Below are 22,483 nucleotides of genomic sequence, written 5' to 3' on the forward strand. Positions count from 1 at the left end.
GTTGAGTGTCTACCTTCGGCTCAGGTCGTAATCCCAGGGTCCTGGAATCAAGTCCCAAATCAAGCTCCCCCAGGGAGCCTACTTCTCCGTCTGCCAATGTTTCTGCCTCTATCTGTGTCTCTCATGGATAAATACATAAAATCTTTAAAAAATAGTACTGAAATGAATATCCTGATGGACACAAAACTGGGTTGTATAGTTAGGCCAATAAAATGGCATGTGCAGAATAATCTGCTATCCAGGGCAGAAATAAGTTGTATTTTGGGGGGACAATATTCGCTTACATTTCTATAGACAAGAAGTATTTGCAGGACTGTCAGTTTTTTGTGGCTTACAAAGTAGCCCAGTCGGAAACACAGACTTCAACAGCATCTGATCACTACCTGGAGTCCCACTGAGAGGACACCCACTAGTCCCCTTCGCTCATTTCAAAGTCTCACAGTTTTTCCTAATGCAGGAAAGGGGAAGGAAAAGAACATTTTCTGGCCTCCTCAGGGGTGCAGGACTCTGTACAAGGCAACTCGTGAGCACCAGTTCAGGATGCTGTCCCAATCCTGCAAGCAAGGTGACCCCATTTTCCAAAGAGGAAGCTGGAGCTCAGAGAGGCTCAGTGACTTATCTTGCACTCTGCTCACACATGGCTGTGCCAGGGTTGAAGCAGTCAATTCTGAACTTTTTATGAGGTCATCTAGAGCAGACACTTTGAGTCTGGCAGAGAAGGGGCTTGGAGACTCATCTGGAAATGTGTCTCCGTGAGTCTGAATTAGACTGAATTAGGGTTTGTGGTGGCTTTGATGGCACCCAGTGGGGTATACTGGGTCGGAGTGGGGAGCCTAAACATCTGTGCCCCAATCCCTCTCAGAGTCGCCACTGGATTCAGGCCAGTCTCCTTCTACTGCCATGTACTGCTCTTGTCTCTATGCCACTTGCTGACACAGGGACCTAGGAGCCAGGATTGTATAACCTAGCTCTCCCTCAGCCCTTCCTTGGGGATCACATCGGGCTTCTGTAACTAAGATGAGTAAGTGTCCCCCCAGAAGAGCCCACAGTTCCTCAAGCCCTGCTTCACAGAAGCCTGGGGAATGCACACACATTGGAAAGCCATGGTGCTCCCTTCCTTCCCTCCTCGTCCTCTCCCACTGCCTCCTCCCCACTCACACCTCTCCACCCTCGGGAGCCCCTCACCATCCCCCTCCATTGCCAGCTGCTCCTCTTGAATCCCTTCTGCTTTCAAACCTCCAACCCAGACCATGGCCTCCTGCTGCTCCCACTCTCAGTTCTGCTAATTAAGGCTGCTCTAAGGGTTCCTTTTTGTCAATCCATTGGAATTTACAAGTGGAAAAGGCCAATGACTATCATTCTAGCCCAACACACACTCTCCTCTACCCCAACTCCGATTTTATAGGTAATAAACTTACTGAAGATCACACACTGAATTAGTGGCAGAACCTATAGCCCTCTCTGGAATTAGTTCCTTGCTTCCCTGCTGGTTCTTGCATTTGCTCACACCTCTGGCCCTCTGGTTTAAGAGATCCAACCGGCCTGCTCTGACCCGTGACCACTCAAGCCTCAACAAGACCAGCAGCCACAGTGAACAGAATTCACTTTCCCAAGATTTGCTTTGCCAAAATCTGCCTGTAACATATCTCTCCTATAAAGTGAGGAAATCTTTACACGGTGTACCTCAACCTACAGAGACCAAATGGCATCTTTGTTCTCTTGTTCAGCCAATCACAGATAAAAGGAAAGGGAAGATGGGAGAATGATATTATACATTCATTCTTTTAACAACAACACAAAAACATCATCCTTTCTTGTCTCAGGTTGAAGAGCCAAAGGAAAGAATCTTGACTTCTTGGTTAGATCCAAGTACCCTGAGTATTTTCTTTTTCAGCATCTTCAAATTATTGTGAGTCCTGAAAATAAATAAAGCAGAGGTCAAGCAAAAAAGAGAAAAAAATTGCCTCACTAATTTCCCCTTGGCTCTGGAGTCTGAAAGGATATATTAAAATGATCTGTTTGTGTCTTTCTCTTGCTCTAAGATGTGTCCTCCCAGAGCACCAGGATCAGGGGCCCTAGATGAGGGAGTGCCTGCCCCAGATTCTCCACCAAACACAATGCCCTTGCTGGACAGACCTTCCCCTAGACATCCTCATTATCAGTCCCACCTCTCTGACCTCATCTCTTAACAGGAACCCCTCACTCACTCATTATACTCCAGTCTCGTTGCCTTCCTTGCTATTCCTTGGAAACACTAGACTCACTCCTACCCTAGGGCCTTTGCACCTACTGCTTCCTATGCTTGGCTCATTCTTTTTCCAAAAAGCATGGACTAGATCTCTCAGCTCATTCAACTCCAACATCATCTGTTCAGAGACTGCCCTGACCATTCTCCTAAAAAGCTCCTCCATTGGTCTCTATCCTTTTCCTTGCTTCTTACAAGAGAAATTCTTGTGCTTATCATCACTTGGAATTGCATTACTTAATTTGTTTATTGGTTCTGTTTTACCTACGAAGACATCAGATCTGCTAGGGTAGAGATTTTTGTCTGTTTATTTCTTAATTCCCAGTATCTACCACAATGTCAGGTACATGGTAGATACTCAATAAATATTTGTCTAATTAATTAATCAATAAGGGGAAAATATCTCTGGTTTTCTTCTAGTCAGGTTATATATTGGTTTTAGAAGCAACTTCATCCAAACACTTATTTTAAAAATCAGAGAAGTAAAGCAGGCTCAGTTGACACTACCATGTCTTTCCAAGATGGGCATAAAGATGAGAAACTGAAAAACATGGGATCCCTGGGTGGCGCAGCGGTTTGGCCCCTGCCTTTGGCCCAGGGCACGATCCTGGAGATCCGGGATCGAATCCCACGTCGGGCTCCCTGCATGGAGCCTGCTTCTCCCTCTGCCTGTGTCTCTGCCTCTCTCTCTCTCATTGTGTGCCTATCATGAATAAATAAATAAATAAATAAATAAATAAATAAATAAATAAATAAGAGAAACTGAAAAACAGATGATGTACACAAACATGGCTGACAACATGCATAACATCCATGGAGATTGACATGGAGAGTATACTTTTAAAATATACCCCACCCCAGGGGTACTGGGTGGCTCAGTTAGTTAAGTGCTGGACTCTCGGTTTTGGGAGGTCATGGTCTCAGGATTATGAGATCAAGCCTCGCATCTGGCTCTGTCTTGGGCATGGAGCTTGCTTAAGACTCTCTCTCTTTCTCCTTCCTCCTCTCTAAAAATAAAATAATAAACTAAATCTGACTCCCAAACACACACACACACACACACACACACACACACACACACACACATCCAGCCCTATTTCTTTTGCTGTAAGTTAAAATCCAGAAAGAATAGAGCAATTTCAAAGAAGGAAAAAGAAGAATGTTTATGGTTTTTGTTGCATTTACTCAGAATATCAAAGAAGTGGAAACGATCTAAATGCTCCACAGTGAGGGAGTTGCTAAAGAAATGAATGTATATCCAGCTAGTGGACCACTAAGTAGCTATTTAATGAGTATCAGGATGGTGTAGGAACATGGAAAATGACTATGATCTGTGCAAAATGAAAAGGTCCTCTGATCCCATTAAGTTTATTTTCCTTTTAATAAGATTATGTGAAAATGAAAATGATCGTGTGAGGGTCATAGAATCACAGATATTTTTCTTCCTATTCTCCAAACTTCTGTACTCTTTGTAGATCATCTTTACAATAACTTAGCTCATATTTTTCAGGTTGTGCCAGTCTACAAAGAGACACAGAGTCAGAAGAAAGCCATGAAATTAGTTCTTCCATCACCTTTACCAAGAAAATACCCCCAGCTCTCCTCAGATGACTTTAACAATCACTTGTGTAGCCACCCACAGTATCTACCATTTTGCCCTCCAGCCCTGAAACTCCCTGAAGATGCCACCTCTACTACTGGAGATAAGAGTATTCCAGCTGCTGTGCTCATCCCCAGGTTCAGGCCCAGTGTCTAGAATGTTCTGATACCTTCTGTCCTCAGTGTGTGAGCCCGGGCCGCACTGGTACCATTTTGTTCTCATTGGGTCTCAACAGTTCTCTGTGGGACCTGGATACCAGTTATCATCAAAGTCACCAGTTGCTCCAGGCAGGTGGGTGTATTGCCTCCCCTGAGTGTGCAAGTCCATTATTCTACTCACAGTTTTCAGAAACATCATTTGCCTCTGAAGGTCACTTTGTATATTGAAGTCTCTGCATTTATTTTGTAAATTGAAAAATGATAGCGTGAGTCATTTGTAAATTGAAAAATGAGCAACATACACCTGCTGGGTAAGTTAGGCTCAGCAGGGTAGCAATGATGCAGTGAGGCCATGAGTTCAGCTGTTGGGGTGGAACCAGAGCATTACCCTTCTTTCTAAAGAACTTTATCAGTTCTTCTATAGCAGATTTGCTGCTATGAACTCCCTTAGTTTTCCTTCATTGGAGAGCATCTTTATTTCACCTTCCTTCCTGAGGGATATTTTCACTGGATTTAGAATTCCAGGTTGACAGTTCTTTTCTTTCATACTTTCAAAATACTTTATCGCTTCCTATGGCCTCCATGGTTTCTGCTGAGAAACCTGCCGTATTAAATCATGATTCCCCTATAGATGAGTCCTTTTTCTCCAGCTAATGTCAAGGTATCCTCTTTGCCTTAGGACTTCAGTACTTTGTTTATGATGTATTTGGGTGTGTATTTCTTTCCGTTTATCCTGTTTGGGATTTGTTTAGCTTCTTGAATCTGTAAGTTTATCTCTTTCACCAAACTTGGGGACTTTTCAATCATTATTTCTTCAAATATTTTTCCAGCATCATACTCGACTTCTGGGATTTTGATGCAACAAATGTTCAATCTTTTGTTGTTGTTGTTCCACATGTCCCAGAGGCTCTATTCATTGCTTTTTCTCTGTGGCTTACAATGGATAATTTCTATTTATCAATTCTGGTTCACTCACTCTTTCTCTGTCATTTCCATTCTGCTAATGAGTCCCATCTACTGAATTTCTTAGTATAGTTTTTGTATTTCTCAGTTCTAAAGTTTCCATGTATATCTTCTACTTCCTTGTGAAGATTTTCCATTTTAACAATAGTCTCAAAGATGTTTGTAATTACTCATTTGAGCATTTTTATAACAGCTGCTTTAAAGTCTTCGATAATTCCAGCATCTGTGAAATCTCATCATTGGTGTCTGTTGATTCTCTTTTCTGAGAAAAATTGAAAATTTTATGTTTCTTTGTATGCTCAGTAATTTTGGATTGTGTCCTGGACAATTTGAATATTACATATGAGACTCTGGATCCTAAGTCTTACCAAAAAAAAAAAATGTTGATATTTTTGTTTTAACAGGTGCAACCTGGTTAGATTCAGTCTGGAAGTTCCAGCCCACCTTTTGTGGGCTGTGGCTCCAATGATAATTCAGTTTTCAATGAAGTTATACTACTCTCTGGTTCCATTTCAGGTGTGCATCCCAGTGATCACTGCGGTGACTGGGTGGTGCTCTATGCATTACTTTAGTTCTCAAAATCTTTGGTGTGCTCATTAGGACCCAGTCCAGACATACATGGCTCAGGAGTTCATAAATAATGATGCAGAGTCATTCTCCTAAGCTTCTCCCTGTCTGCAATCTCCTCTGCACTTTTCAGTTTCCTGGGGCTCCCCTTAGGGTCCTCCACCCAGAAATTCATGGCTCTGATACCCTGTTCTATCACACACTTCCACATTTGAGCCCATATTCAGGTGGCAGGAAAACAGAAAAAAGCCAGGGTCGGCTGGCCTCACCCTCCTGGGATCACAGTTCCTCTCATCAAAGAGCAAGTTTCACCTTCCTTAGGGTTTAGGCTCCTACTACATCACTGACAGCCACCACTGCACTGTGGGTTTGCCTGGGGCTGTGGCATGTGAGAACAGAGAAAGAGAAGAAAGAGAAAACCAGGAATGCTCATGCTCTCTGGGCCATTAGGAGCTCCCTTTTTCACTCCTCAAGCCAGAACTAAAGGGCATCTTCTGGAGCTGTCTGTGCCTGAGACCCCACTTCCTGTTTCCAATGTGTAAAGCTTAAGAAAAGCACCACCATAGCCTTCAAGGCTCTTCCCCTGACTTCTTTCAGCCTGCCAGGTTCTGGCACTTCCTACTGGAACGGTAGGATCTTGGATGTGATATCATCTCAAAATGTGTTGAAAATTTTAAATCCAGTCATTACTAGCATCAGGCTATTCTGTAAGAAGGGGTGGCTTGTTTTATTATCTTAATTTTAAATTGTTTAATATGACTCCCAAGGGGCTTCTGGTTTGGAAAATCTCAAATGAGGACAGGAGTTACTGACACTTGGAATGTTACATCTAATCAAGCTCCTAGACCTTTTTTACCTTCTCCTTTCCATGGCTCACGTGCTGGTCTGGGCAAATAGGAGCAGCCATACTTGGCAGTAGCTCAAGCCTTACCTGCCAGACACCTCTGGACTGCAGCCAAAGTGACTTCCATGTGTTTGATCTTTCTCTAAGTTCCATTTTGGAAAGGATTCAACTGCTCTCTTGTATTAACTTGGGTGGACTGTTACAAACTCTTCACTGGCTTATTATGCATGGAAATGTGCCCATGTGCCAGGCACTGTGTTGATGTGGCAGGTACAGAGACCCAGCCAGGTGGGAGATTCAGAAAATCATAGTGCAATGCACCAGGAACTGTGACAGGTAACATGCAGAGGCTGGGAGAAAGCAGAGCAGCCGAATTAAGGGGCCAGCCAGCCAGGCAGCTGCCCAAGGGTGCCCGTCTTCAAGTGACATCAAACCACTACTGAGGCAAGTTGGGAATCCCAATGTCGGTGAAGTTCTTCATGCTTAACAGGTTACCTAACTGGAGAAAGGAGATTGGTTCCACCCCCACAGTAGACAACAGCGCCCTCAAGTGGACAGTTTTAAAAACACACACTCCTCTGGGAGCCAACCTCTGCAAAGACCATTGTGCCCATTTCGAAATCTGCAGAATCAGGCCCATTTCTCCTGGCCACCCTACTGGTTATCCCACCTAGTCGGCTGCGATTTTAAAGCCAGAGAACTCAGGGTATGGTACTGTTTTCTAAGCATGGGTGGTTTCTTATATTATTTTAATGATACCTTTAACATGGCTGCTAAAAGTCTCTCAGATTTGGAAAGCCACCCGATGAAACTGAAGACAGAATAAGAACCATTGGCAAGTGAATTGCTTTTTTTTTTTTTTTTTTTTTTTTTTAGAATTAAAACCAAGAAAAAACAAACTCTCAGATACGTTGTGAAGGCAACTTGGTAACTATGGTTACCTCTAATTAGTGAACACCTTATGCTTCCCAGATTCGAGTGGAGAAAAATTGAAAGGCAAAACAATTTCAGATATATAAACATTTAATTTCCACCATGTGCTTGTATTCTTGTATTCTTAACATAAAGGATGAGATATGGAAGTTTATTCTCTGCACCTTGACCTTCTGTGTCTCTCCTGGCATAATGAGGATTCATTAGGCTGAACTGGGGGTTAAGGAAGTGTCCTTGCAAGGGGTGGCACCAGAAGCCAGGGTGCAGAAGGACAGGCAGCTCACTGCAGAGTCAGACCTATGCAGGAGTTCTAACTGGGGCTGAATTAGGGTAAACGTACACAGGATCCAAACTAGCTCCTCTTGTTCCCTGTTGGACCTCCAGGACAGGTTGAATCTGGCCGTGGTCCCAATCAGGAGTGACCAGTAGGGGAATCATTATTATTTGGACTTGAACAGAGAGGGAAGCCCCAAGAGAAGGTATTCTGGAGTCCATCTCAGGTGTTCTGACAGGAAGAAGGACAACATGAAAAAAATACCCATACTGGGGACGCCTGGGTGGCTCAGCAGTTGAGCACTTCGACCCAGGGCGTGATCCCAGGGTCCTGGAATCGAGTACCCCATTGGGCTCCCCGCAGGGAGCCTGCTTCTCCCTTTGCCTGTGTCTCTGTGTCTCTCATGAATAAAATAAATAAAATCTTTGTAAGAAAAAAATACCCATATTGAAAGGGAGAAGAGAGGTGGGCACCCACTCTGCACACCTCAGTCCTCTCAGCCTCACCACAGCTGCCTATCTGACCCAGTTTCCAGCTGAATTCCGCCTGGAGCAAACTTATCACAGGAGAGGGAAAGCTCCTGTCTTTGAGGGGTTCCTCTACATCAAGGAAGAAAGATTTCATCTACAATTAATGAAGTCATAAGATAGGTTTCCAATGAACACTAGGCACAGCATGCAGAATAAAATTATTATTCTCTTGCACTGTCTGGAAAAGAATTGTGGGGTTAGAGTCTGGGTAAAATGAACTTTGGCCTATGTAGGAATCCACTGAAGTTATTGATTTATTTTTTCATCCTTTCATTCAAAAGAGATGACTGTGGTCCAAGCACAGCGCTGAGCATCAGACATTCCAGAATGAGACACCCGGGCACAGAGACATTGGGCATTCATGTCCTAGTCAGAGGTGAAAAATTGGGTCCAAAGGCAAAGATTTAGGAATCACTTTCTCTTGGATACCTAGTGGATACCTCAATCTCAGTAAGTCCAAACTTGGACTGATGACCTTCCCCCTCCAATCTTCTCCACCCAATGCCTGAATTCTCACTTGGCTGATGGCAACCCCATCCACCCAGTTGTTCAGGTGAAAATCCTTGCAGCAATCTTTGACTCCTCTTGCCTTCATGCCTCTCTTTGAAAGCATTGGCAAATCTTGCTGTCTTTATTTCAAAAAGTATTTAGAAGCCACCCACTTTTTACAACCTCCACTGTCACCACTTTACTCTGAGCCACATTATCCCTCCCCTGGATTACTGGAACAGCTCGCTAACTTTGTCCGTGCATGTTATAAATGTTCTTCTACCCTACAGTTTATATACATAATCACAGCACTATGGGCAGATACTGAAACCATTAAGCAAAAGGTTAACAAGACTACTTGCAGCTGCAAACCAATAGGCAGGATGCAGCTTTCACTCAGACCTTTTTCATTTGCCTTGAAATATCCCTGACTCCCCTCCTTCAGGGAGGCAGATTTGAGGCTGCCTCTCAAATAAACCCTTTCCTTGCTGCACACTCCATCTCAGGGATTGTTTTCGCTGTGCTTCTTTCAGGCAGAGGAACTTGGATTCAATGACAAATGTGGTCCACCAGCCAGAGCTCTTTGTTGACCCCTAGCCAATAAAGGGAGTCTGATAACCACTCCAGCTGATAGCCTAGGATCCCGTCCTGGGGACCATCCCTGGGGCCCCACCATGGCTGGATACCCCTAATCTTTGGTGCTTAATTTAAGTATTGTGGCAAGAAAATGGTTTTTGGATTCAGTTTGACTAGACATCTCTTGATGAGCATTTTGTGTGTGACAGTAGGTGAGCTCATTTCTTCCTCCCATTCAGCTGCCTCCAGATAGGGAGTTTGGGTTCTCTTAGCCTCTTTTTCTTGCTTGGTTAAGAACAGATTGAACAGGAAGCTCTTTGATTCAGTTGGTGAAGCTCTGACTTTTAGGGAAGAACTAGAAAGTGGGAAGCCAGAGCTTCAGTGGATGACCCCAACTTTTGAAGAGGAGCCAACACTCACGGAGGTATTCTGGGTTTCATTTGGTTGGTTTGTTGCTCCAGCTTTTAGTGTCTTTGAGTAAAACTAGCTATGTTCTAATTGGAAAATGGGAAATGACAATTTATCCCCACATGCTACCCTTTAGGCTGTATCCTCCCAAACTGGGCAATCCTTTCTCTTTTTTGCAACACTCCTTGGCCACAATATTCATTAGACTCCGGAGAAAAATGACCAATTAACGGATCCATAAACAATACCATCCTACAATTGGATTTGTTTTATAAAAGGGAGATATTTGGGAAGATTTGGTTTGCATCTTGTTTATTTGCCCTTATATGTTGTAAATGTGAGATCTTTCCTCTACCTCTGGATGGTATTGCTAAAATTTGTAAAAGCTCTATTAGTTGGTTGAAAGTAAGTACTTAAAACAATTAGGCATTGTGGGATGCCTGGGTGGCTCAGGGGTTGAGCATCTGCCTTTGGCTCAGATTGTGATCCTGGAGTCCTGGGATCGAGTCCTGCATCAGGCTTCCCACAGGGAGCCTGCTTCTCCCTCTGCCTATGTCTCTGCCTCTCTCTCTTTCATAAATAAATAAAATCCTAAAAAAAAAAGAATTAGGCATTGTAATTCAAATATAGAAACAGATGTTTTAAAAGTTCACATGATCTGGGAAAATATTTGCTATGAAAGCTAAGTTAAGGTTGGTTTAATTAAAATGGACATGTCTTTAGAATTATCAGCATTAAATATGAAACTTATTCTGCCCATGCTTATTGAAAGTCAAATAAGTTCACGTTGTCTCTATTGCAAAAGTTGTCAGAAAAGGGAAAAAAACAAACTCTCAGAACTTTGTCTAGTGCCTTGTGAAGTTCTATGGGTAATCTAAGAACAAAGAAACAGGTATAAATAATTCTAATGTTAAGACTACTGAAAATAAGGAGGACAATTCTGTATGCCAGGAAAGTGAGACTGGTTATTTAAGAGGGTGAACTTAGGCCAAAATCTGAATTTAAAAATGAAAGTTGTAGATCTGTGAGAAGGGCATCTTTGGAAAGGAATATTGCATGGTCAGGATGAAGATGATGGAGGCCAGTATGTTAAAAAAAAAAAAAAAAAAGTTTATTAGGGAGTGATCAGCACCCAGGGAAGAGAAGGGAGAGTAAGAGAGAAGATTAGGCAGACATTGACCAGTGATGCAATATCAAAAGAAGCCTAACTGATTTTCTGACAAGTTCCAAAAGAACCTAAATTGGGACAAAGGTTGGATTTTTAGGACATGGCTAAAAAGGAAGAGAGCATGTCTTTTGCAAGGGAGCTGTCTTTAGTCAAGGCAATCCTTAATGGCTTCTGAGAATTGATGACAGTTGACAGCATCCCCATAGCTGAGGGTCCTTCGTTCCTGATGGAGATTCTGGTCCACACATCCCAGTACTCACCCCAAGAACACAGGTCTGTGCAGCACGCTGGGTGTCCTTGTCTCAATACCAACATGGAAGATAAGCAGGGAAGAGGTGGGACTGCACACATTAAAAAAAAAATTCAGCCTGTTGGAATGAATGAGTTTTAAAATCAGATGTACATTGTTATAGGATTGGAATTTCGGTTTTCTCTGTTAAAATGACACTTTTCTTAGATAATTGGTCTAACTTGTAAACAAAAGTCTGTGTCTCTGCCTCTGTGTGTGTGTGTGTGTGTCTCTCATGAATAAATAAATAAAATCTTAAAAAAAAAACACTAACCTGTGTGGCCAATCACTATTCTTGCTGTCCTTATATAAATGATTAGGTCAAGATGGTTAAAATTGGATTTATTTTACAAATGAATTAGTTTAATTTGGCTGTCTTTGGAAATGAAGGTGATTTTATAGAAATTATTTTCGCAACACCTTTGTGTTTTTTTAAATAATAAATTTATTTTTTATTGGTGTTCAATTTGCCAACATACAGAATAACACCCAGTGCTCATCCCATCAAGTGCCCCCCTCAGTGCCCGCCACCCAGTCACCCCCACCTCCCGCCCTCCTCCCCTTCCACCACCCCTAGTTCGTTTCCCAGAGTTAAGAGTCTTCCATGTTCTGTCTCCCTCTTTGATATGATGTTAGGTTCTAGTTCTGATTAACTGTCTTTGGACTGGGTCCTTATTTCCTCAAATGTCTGTCTATGACTCTTCAAACTAAGGTTTCCAATTTTCTCCCATTCTCTTAATTTGGAATCAATGAGAACTAAAAAAAACTTTTTTCTGAAGCCTTCCAAACTGAACCTGGACAACCTGAGATTAGTTTTAGAGAAATATTGCCATAATGACCCATGTTTATTTTATTTTTTTAAAAGATTTTATTTATTTACTCATAGAGACAGAGAGAGAGAGGCAGAGACACAGGCAGAGGGAGAAGCAGGCTCCATGCAGAGAGCCTGATGTGGGACTCGATCCAGGGTCTCCAGGATCATGCCCTGGGCTGCAGGTGGCGCTAAACTGCTATGCCAATGGAGCTACCCAATGACCCATGTTTAGACAAACTTCATGCCTGTTGCTGCATAGGCCGCTCAAAGATCACCAGAGGCATACAGATAATTGAACAAGTTTATCCTAGCTATCCAGATTTGCTGGATCTGCCATTGGAAAATCTAGAGCTTGAGATGTCATGGATACAAGCAGTTTTACAGATTAAGGACAACAAAGAGCTGGATGCAGTGGTGACTCATCAGCTCTTGTCCCTGGCCATGGACACCAGAAATCAGACTGTTTGCCCAAGAGAGAACCAAAGTACAAAAATCTTGATAATGCAATATGTTGGATTCCAACCTAGAACTTAAGAGTATTTCTGAGTGCAGAATGATTCCATTCCTATAACCTCGATTTTCATTGCAGCAGGTCATAACTAGAATGGTCCTTGTCCTAATTCCCTCAAGAAGAAGGAATGACCAAAAGACAGTGGGGAGTGAAACCAGCAATGAAAAGGATAACAGGGACTGCTCACAGCTGCAGACAAATAAGCACAGGAGCAACTGTTTACCTTTCTTGTTTGCCCCTAAATATCCCTGACTCTCCTCCTTTCCCAGAGATCAGGTGGATTCAAGGGTTGCCCTTCTATCTTTTCATTTGGCTGCCTCTCAAGTAAACCCTTTCCCTGCTACATACTTGATGTCTCAGTGATTGTCTTTGCGCATCAGACAGACTTGGGTTCAGTTACAATACTAGAGGCCTTGTTTCTGAACAGATCATAAGGCTGTAGTTGCTAATCATAATGTCCTTCCTTCACTGAGTATCCCACATTCTCTGCAAATCAACTAGGCATGGCCACTAGTGATATTTCAGATGGTTCCCAAATGAAATTTTGCATTATTCCCACTGAGTAAAGAATTTTGACCAGCTGAGGACAAAAGGAACATGAAGGAGGTGGTGGAGGAATGAAGTTCTGATTACCAGAAACAACAGCTACCATGCTGGCCTTTTCAACAGAAAAGCAGAATATAGAGAATTGAACAGGTGTTGGAAATTTGAAAAAGCAAAAGGGAACATGGGATAACCTAGTGATATTAACAGCAGGAAGTAGAGCCCCACCTCTGCAGGGCTGGGGGAACAAGGGAGGAGATTTGGATTCATTAAATTTAGAAGCTTGGGGAAGTGGTGCTTAGGAAATGGAACTCAGGCTTCAGAGGAGAGTGTTACCTGCTATTATCATGGAGCAGGGTGTGTGTGTGTGTGTGTGTGTGTGTGTGTGTGTGAGAGAGAGAGAGAGAGAGAGAGAGAGAGAAAGAGAGAGAGAAAGGGAGAGTGAATGATGAAGTTGGTTCAGAGAATGAGGAAAAAGAAAAAGACTTAACTGGAATCAGCTTCTGCTTCCAGGGTGAAGAAGTGTTGCTGGTTGACACTGACAGGAAAGGTGCACAGACAGGAAGTGAAGGGCCTTGTCTCCCTCCTCCATAGTTTACAGGGTCCCAGCCCCAGGCATGGATAAAATGGTGAGTTCAGAGCTGAGAAACAATAGCTTAAAAACTGGCACAGTTGACTTTCCCTACTCTTTCACATAAGATGTGTTAAATGGCTAACGTTGCAATGCATCCACAGATTCAGTACATCAAGACCAGGCCAGGATGGAACAAGATAAGATCGGCGCATGTCCTGTAGATCCTGAAATTTCCTTTATTTTTTTTTAATTCCCTTTAAAGAAGGCCATGCATTTATTATTTGTAGAAGGGACAGCTGTATTGTGTTAATGGAAGTCCTGTTGCTAATGAGGTTTATGTTTTGAAGTAAGGAAAAAGATGTAATTAAGTGTTGGACAGCCAGGGGGTGGACTGTGGGGGACATTCAACATTCCCTCAGTCTATTCAGCACCTTTGAACATCCCTCCTGTTTGGGAATTCTCTACAACCCCCAAGTAGGAGCCAGAGGCTTTTTTCTCCCTGGCCTTTTTGCAGCTGGGGCATGGGCTTGTGAAGCTGGCCCCACCAATTGTACACAGCATCAGCAGTATAGACTCCAGTGGCTCTCCTGCAGTGGGCTGGTGACATGGTTTGGAAGTGTTCCTACCTCCATGGCTTCTAGTCCTGGTTCTCTGTCCTTAAGAGATTCTATAATCCTATTATTCCTTACTGAGCCTGTTTTCTCCCCTAAACCATCTACAGCAATTTTCTCGTTTGTAACTAAGAGCCCTGACTGATGCAGATGGTAAGAACATACTGTGTGTTATGTAACTCTTCGCTCTAATTTTGAAACTCTTCATAAAGGTGGTTTTTAAAGTACAGGTGAGTGAGGGCATAATGGATGAAGTAAGGGCCCAGGAGAAGGAGGGAGAGGCTGAGTTCTATAAGATTGGTGGAGACATGAGGTTTATGTACACGGCATCAGCAGTATGGACTCCATACTATTCTCCTATATAACAGAAGGTACAGAGAAAACAATGAGTGTGCTTTAGCAAGTCTACAGTTTGGTCACAGAAAATTGAGACCATTCCTGTGTGATTATAGTTAATATAGTTTATATTAGTTTCAAGTGTACAATATAGAGATGCAATAATTCTGTACATTACCCAGTTCTCATCATGATAAGTGTTCTCTAGTCCCCTTTTCTATTTCACCCATCCTCCCACTCACCTCCCCTCTGGTAACCATCAGTTTGCTCTCTATAGTAAAGACTCTGTTTTTTGGTTTATCTCTTTTTTTCTTTTTTCATTTGTTTTATTTCTTAAACTCCACATAGGAGTGAAATTATATGGTGTTTGTCTTTCTCTGACTTATGTCACTTAGCATTATACTCTCTAGCTCCATCCATGTCATTGCAAATGGCAAGATTTCAGTAATATTCCATTGTGATATGTCACATCTTCTTTATCCATTTACCTATTGAAGGACACTTGAGCTGCTTCCATAGTTCAACTATTATAAATAATGCTAAAATAAACATAGAAGTGCCTGTATTCCTTTGAATTAGTGGATTTTTTAAATTTGGGGGGTAAATGCCCAGGAATGTAATTACTAGATCATATGGTAGTTCTATTTTTTATTTTTTGAGGGAACTCCACACTATTTTCCACAGTGGCTACACCAGTTTGCAGTCCCACTAATAGTGCATGAAGGTTCCTTATTCACATTCTCATCAACACTTATTGTTTCTTGTGTGTTTGATTTTAGCCATTCTGATTGGTGTCAGGTAATATCTCATTATAGTTTTGATTTGCATTTCCCTGATAATGAGTGATGTTCAGAATCTTTTCATGTGTTTGTTGACCATCTGTATGACTTCTTTGGAGAAATGTCTATTCATGTCTTCTGCCCGTTTTCTAATTGGATTATCTGGACTTTGGGTATTGAGCTGTATCAGTTCTTTATATATTTTGGATACTAACCCTTTACCAGATATGTCATTTGCAAATATCTTCTCCCATTCAGTAGATTTCCCTTTAATTTTGTTGATTGTTTCTTTCACTGTGCAGAGACTTTATTTTGATGTAGTCCCATTAGTTTATTTTTGGTTTTATTTCCCTTGCCTAAGGAGACATAGCTAGAAAAATTTTGCTACAGCCAATATCAGAGAGATTACTGCTTATACTCTCTTCCAGGATTTATATAGTTTGAGGTCTCATATTTAGGTTTTTAATCCATTTTGAGATTATTTTTGTGTATGGTATAAGAAAGGCTCAATCTTTTACACGTGGCTGTCCAGTTTTCCCAACACAATTTTTTGAAAAGACTGTCTTTTCCCATTGTATATTTATGCCACCTTTGTAGGAAATTAACTGACCATATAATCGTGAGTTTATTTTTGGGTTTTCTGTTCTATTCCATTGATCAATGTGTCTATTTTTATGCTGGCATCATACTGTTTTAATTACTACTGTTTTGTAACATACCTTGAAAACTGGAGTTGTGATACTGTTGGTTTTGTTTTGTTTTGTTTTTCAAAGCTGCTGAGGTCTTTTGTGGTTCCATACAAATTTTAAGATTGTTTGATCTAGTTCCGTGCAAAATGCTGTGCTATTTTGATAGGGATTGCATTTAATGTGTAGATTGCTTTGTGTAGTATAGACATCTCAACAATATTTGTTCTTCCAATCCATGAGCACAGAGTGTCTACCCATCTCTTTGAATCATCTTGAATTTCTTTCATAAGTGTTTTATAGTTTTCAGAGTACAGATCTTTCACCTCTTTGGTTAGGCTTATTCCTTCTTTAAAAAAAATTTATGTATTTATTCATGAGAGACAGAGAGAGAGAAAGGCAGAGGGAGAGGCAGGCTCCCTGTGGAGCAGGAAGCCCGATGCGGGACTTGATCCCAGGACCCTGAGATCATGACCCAAGCTGAAGTTTAGGTTTATTCCTACAAATTGTTTTCAGTGCAATTATAAATGGGATTGTTTTCTTAATACCATTTTTTGATATTTCATTATTAGTGTATAGGAATGCAACAGATTCCTGTACATTGATTTTGTATCCAATAACTTCACCAAATTCATTTATCAGTCCTAGGAATATTTGGTGGAGTTTTTAGGGTTTTATCTATATAGCATCATGTTATTTGCATCATGTCAAATGTGAGAGTTTTACTTCTTCCTTATCAATTTGGATGATTTTTCTTTCTTTCTGTTGTCTGATTGTTGAGGCTAGGACTTCCAGTACTATGTTGAATAAAATTGGTGAGAGTGGATATCTTTGTCTTTTTCCTGACCTTAGGAGAAAAGCTCAATTTTTTTTACCATTGAGTATGATTTTGGCTGTGGGTTTCTTCGTATAAGACCTTTATTATGTTGAGGTATGTTCTCTTTAACCCTGTTTTGTTGAGGGTTTTTATCATGAATGGATGTTGTACTTTGTCAAATGCTTTTTCTGCATCTATTGAAACAATCATATGGTTCTTATCCTTTCTCTTACTGATGTGATGTATCAATTTGATTGTTTTGTGAATATTGAACCACCTTTGCATCCCAGAGAGAAATCCACTTGATCGTGGTGTATGATTTTTTAAGGTACTGTTGCTAATGTTAATGGTTTGCTAATGTTTTGTGGATAATTTCTGTAGTTCTATAGTTCTCTTTTTTGTGTTGTGTGGTGTCTTTATCTAGTTTTGGTATCAGAGTGACACTGGCCTCAGAGAATGAAACTGGGAGATTCCTTCCTCTTGTATTTTTTGGAATAGTCTGAGAAGAATAAGTATTAACTCATCTTTAAATGTTTGGAAGAATTTGACTGTGAAGCCATCTGGTCTTGGACTTTTGTTTGGGAGGTTTTTTTTAAATTACTGATTCAATTTAATTGCTAGTAATTGGTCTGTTCAAATTTTCTATTTTTTCCTGCTTTAGTTTTGGGATGCTATATGTTTCTAGGAATTTATCCATTTCTTCTAAGATGTCCAGTTTGTTGTCATATAGGTTTTCATAATATTCTGTTACAATTGTTTGTATTTCTGTGGTGGTGGTTGTTATCTTTCCTCTTCCATTAGTGATTTTGTTTACTTAGGTTCTCTCTCTCTTTCTTTTATGAGCCTGGCCAGAGGTTAATCAATTTTGTTGATCTTTTCAAAGAACCAACTCCTGGTTTCATTGATCTGCTCTATTGTTTTTTAGTTTCTATATCATTTATTTCTGCTTTAATCTTTATTATTATGTCTTTAATATATGTTAGATCCACCTGGTTCAAAATATCATTCAAAGCCACTGTTTCCTTGTTGATTTTTCTGTTTGGATAATCTACCCATTAATGTAAGTAAGTTCCCTACTATTATTGTATTACTATTGATCACTTCCATAATGTTTGTTAATAGTTGCTTTATGTACTTGGGTGCTCTCATGTTGGGTGCATAAATATTTACAATTGGTATATCTTCTTGTTGGATTATTCCCTTATTATATTGTGTCCTTTGTTGTTTTAAAGTCTATGTTGTATAATATAAACATTGCTACCCTGGCTTCCTTTTCACTTCCATTTGCACGATAAATGCTTTTCCCTCCCTTCACTTTTAATCTGCATGTGTCTTTTTAGGTCTATAATGAGTCTCTTATAGGCAGCATGTAGCTGGGTCTTATTTTTTTTTTAAGATTTTATTTATTTATTCATGAGAAACACACACACACACACACACACATACAGATGCAGAGACACAGGCAGAGGGAGAAGCAGGCTCCACGCAGGAAGCCTGATGTGGGACTCAATCCTGGGTCTCCAGGATCACATCCAGAGCTGAAGGCAGTGCTAAACCGCTGAGCCACCAGGGCTGCCCTGGGTCTTATTTATTAATCTACTCTGTCAGCCTATGTCTTTTGATTGGGGCACTTAGTCCATTTATTTTCAAAGTAATTATTGATAGGTATATACTTACTGCTATTTTGTTATTTTATGGTTGTTTTTTGTAGTTCTTCTCTGTTCCTTTTCTTTCTCTTTTCTCTCATGATTTGTTGCCTTTCTTTGTAATATAAAGAAATATATTTATATATATATATATAATATATATATAATATAAAGAAATATATTGGTTCTGGTGTACCTAGGTGGCCCAGTTGGTTGAGCGTCTAACTCTTGATCTCAGCTCAGGTCTTGATCTCAGGGCCATGGGTTCAAGCCCTACGATGCGCCCCACACTGGGTGTGATGACTACTTTTAAAAATTGGGTTCCGGATGATGAATTCTTTTACAGGCATTATATGTTGTGTACTCCGTTACTTTATGTCTCAGTTTTAATTGAACATTAAGGGAATGCAGTATTTTAATTGTAACTCTGCCAATATCTTTATCTAGAGGCCTGTTGCCATTTTTGTCTTTTATATTTTTGTCGCCAAGAAACGCAGGATTACATTTTTTTTTTCCAGATGGAGTTGGTGTAGTGTATTCTTGGTTATCAAAATACTCATAGTTTGGGGACTTTGACATGATAAATATTCATGGTGTGTAAAAGCATGATACATAACTGTACGATCTTACCTAAAAGGCTTAACTTGTGTAGATAGATACACACACGGGACCTAGAAGTCAAACTGTAAACTGCTTGTGATTATGGATGACTTTGTTCTTTGCTTCTTGTGTTTTTCAGTTTCCTTTCATACACATATTAACTTTTAAAAAATAAATTTTTAAAAAACCTAAAAAAAAAAAAAATTGGGTTCTGGGCAGCCCCGGTGGCGCAGAGGTTTAGCGCCGCCTGCAGCCCAGGGCGTGATCCTGGAGACCGTGGATCGAGTCCCACCTCGGGCTCTCTGCATGGAGCCTGCTTCTCCCTCTGCCTGTGTCTCTGCCTCTCTCTCTCTCTCTCTGCATCTCTATGAATAAATAAATAAAATGTTTAAAAAAAAGAACTAGATTAAAAAAATAAAAATAAAAATAAATAAAAATTGGGTTCCTTTCTTTTTATTTTTACATATCTATTACTGGGTTTTGATTTATGGTTATCATCAGATTTATGTATCACATCTTTGATGTATAGTATATTAAGTTGATGGTCGCTTAAATTTGAACCCATTCTTTACTCCTCCCCCTCCTCCACATGTTAGGCATACTGTTGTACTTTGCATCCTTTTATTTTGTGAATCCTTTGACTGATATTTATAGTTACACTTAATTTTACTGCTTTTGTGCTTCCTACATTTCTTATTCCTACTTAGGATCTTTTCTTTCCAAACAGTTCCCTTTAACATTGCTTATAGGGCTGGTTCAATGGTCATGAACTCCTTTAACTTTTGTCTGGGAAAACTCTTTATCTCTCCTTTTACTCTGAATATAGACTTGCTGGATAGAGTATTCTTGGTTGCAGGAGTTTTTTTCCTCTCAAATGTATCTTTGAATATATTATGCCACTTTCTTCTGGCCTGCAAAGTTTCTGCCAAAAATCTGCTGATAGCTTTATGGGGTTTCCCTTGTATATAACTATTTTCTTTCCTCTTGCTGCTTTAAAAATTCTCTCTTCATCACTACTTTTTGCCATTTTAATTACTATGGGTCTTAATGTAGACCACCCTGGGGTTTTATTGGGGGCTCTCTCTGCCTTCTTGATCTGGATTTCTGTTTCCTTCCCCAGATTTGGGAAGTTTTCAGGTATTATTTCTTAAAATAATTTTTCTGCCCCCTTTTCTCCTTCTCCTCCTTCTGTGATCTTTATAATGCAAATGTTATTTGCTTGGTGGTGTTACTGAGTTCTCAGAGTCTATTTTCTTTTTTTTTTTCTCTCTTCCATTTAGCTTGATTAATTTCCATTACTCTGCCACCCCGATTGCTGATCCATTCTTCTGTTTCCTCTAATCTACTATTTATTCCATTTGGTGTGTTTTTAATTTCAGTTATTGAGTTCTTTATCTCTGGTTCTTTTATGTGTTTTTTATCTCTTTGTTGTGGAACTCACCGAGGTCTTCCACTCTTTTCTCAAATCCAGTGAGTATCTTTGACCATTACTTTTAATACTCTATCAGACATATTACTTATCTTTGTTTCATTAAGCTTTCTTGATATGATTTTGTCCTGTTCTTTCATTTGGGACATATTTCTCTCTGTGTATCTCTTTCTATGTGTTAGGAAAGTCAGTTATTTCTCCTGTTCTTTAAAGCAGTGGTCTTTAAAGAAGAAGGGGTCCTGTAGTTCCCTGCAGTAAGATGCCCCATGCTCACCTAGCACTTCAGAACTATCTCCTATGTGTGCTGTGTGTGCCCTACTCTTGTGTCTTGGCTGCTTTTTCCTTCAGTCCAGTCATCTACAGTGGCTCTTTTTGCCTGTCATGGACAGGGTTTTGTCTCTGTATTGTTAGGAGACCAGTCTGGGGCCAGCTTGGGCTTGAGTTAGTCAGACCAGGCATTTACCAGAAATACAGTAGGCACCAAACTACAGGATGCTTTCCCTGGGGTGTTCCCTGAGAAGCTTTTGTTGGTGGGCAGGGTCTACAGTCAGATCAGGTATCTGCCCCAACCCATTGTAGTCGGATTAGGGTGTATGGGTTATCTTGCCCTATCCTTGGTGCAGGAGTCACTTGGGAGTAGTGTTGGCCCCTACTGGGGCTGCTTGCATACTGCTAGGCTTATAGCACTACTTTGGATGGGCTCTGATCAAGAGTGTACTGGGGGGGGGGGCATGTCTGTAGGAGAATGGAGGGGTGGGATGCTCTTAGCAGTTAGGTAGCAGGTGTTGGCACATCCCAACGGATGTCCCTGTGTCTAGGCTGGGGAGTGGTAAAGGGAAATGACCCCCACTAGCTCCTTTGTAGTTGAAGAAGTCTCCCATGTCAGTCTCCTTGACCCCCCAGCACATGTTCTGAGATTAGTAAATAAATGTCCCTCCCCTATACCCCAGGCAGTTTATCAAACTCCTGCCCCCATGCTGTATCTCAGCAGGGTTGTCTTTTGTGCTATCTCTTTAAGAATGGTAACTCCATTTCCTCTCACCCTCCCTACTCTAAGTTCCAGGGGTTAAGCTCCGTTAGTTGTAATAACTCATGAAATTATGCCCCTCTGGTTTTCAAAGCCCAATATTATGAAGATTCATTTTCCCCCTGTAGGTCCCTGGTGCCTGGGGTTCCTGGTGGGGGAGTTTGTTTCTCCCCCTCTCTGTTACCCTGGCACCTCTCCCTCCCATGGATAGTCCTATGGCTTCACACAGCTCTCTACTGGTTTTCTCCCTTCCTGCCCTCTTTGATGTGGCCTCTTCTTTACATTTATCCTTTTCTGCCAGTGTTTTCTGGATTATTTGCAGTGATGTCGGTGTTACTCCTTGTGTCCATGGGATGAGGTGAGGTTAGGGTCCTCTTACTCCATCATCTTCCCTGAAGTCTCTGTAGTGCTTTTTTTTTTTTTTTTTTGCCAGAATTTGCAGATTGTAAAATAAGCCCCACTAAAATTATTTGTCAAGAAGTTACTTGAAAAATCTTGCATTCCTTTCCTGTCAATATTCCTTCTCTGAGTCTGGGATCTCTATGGTGGGTGTTAGTAAAAGAATAAATGGAAGTATTGTAGATATACCCTATTCCCTGCAAGGAGCATGCTTGTCAATCTGAATCAGCTGAGATAAAATAAAAGACTCCAACTCACTTGCCACCTTAAAGAACTTGATATAGTGTTCATTCCTAGTGAGCATATACGTGCTTAATATGGAAAATCACTACTTATAACTGTTTAGTTATGATTACAGAATGACAAAGTTGAGTATAATAATGAGTCCCTATATTAAGTGTTGTATGTGTACTTTCAATGAATAACATGCATTATTTTCATAATTGGATTTTCCCTATATTCTTATATTCTTGAAATGTAACTTAATGTCTTGAATCTAGTAATTTAGAAGTTGGTTTAGTATTTTTGTTGTATTTGACAAATACTGGCCCATAGGGATTGATTTAAAGCAAACCAACCAATCCTTCACCACTAAGAAGTGAGAAGCATGAGAAGCACCATTTTACATGTTTATAAAGTCCCAGATGCTTGGCTGGCTCTTGACACC

This window comes from Canis lupus, chromosome 22 (genome assembly GCF_048164855.1).
Source record: "Canis lupus baileyi chromosome 22, mCanLup2.hap1, whole genome shotgun sequence".
Taxonomy (NCBI): domain Eukaryota; kingdom Metazoa; phylum Chordata; class Mammalia; order Carnivora; family Canidae; genus Canis; species Canis lupus.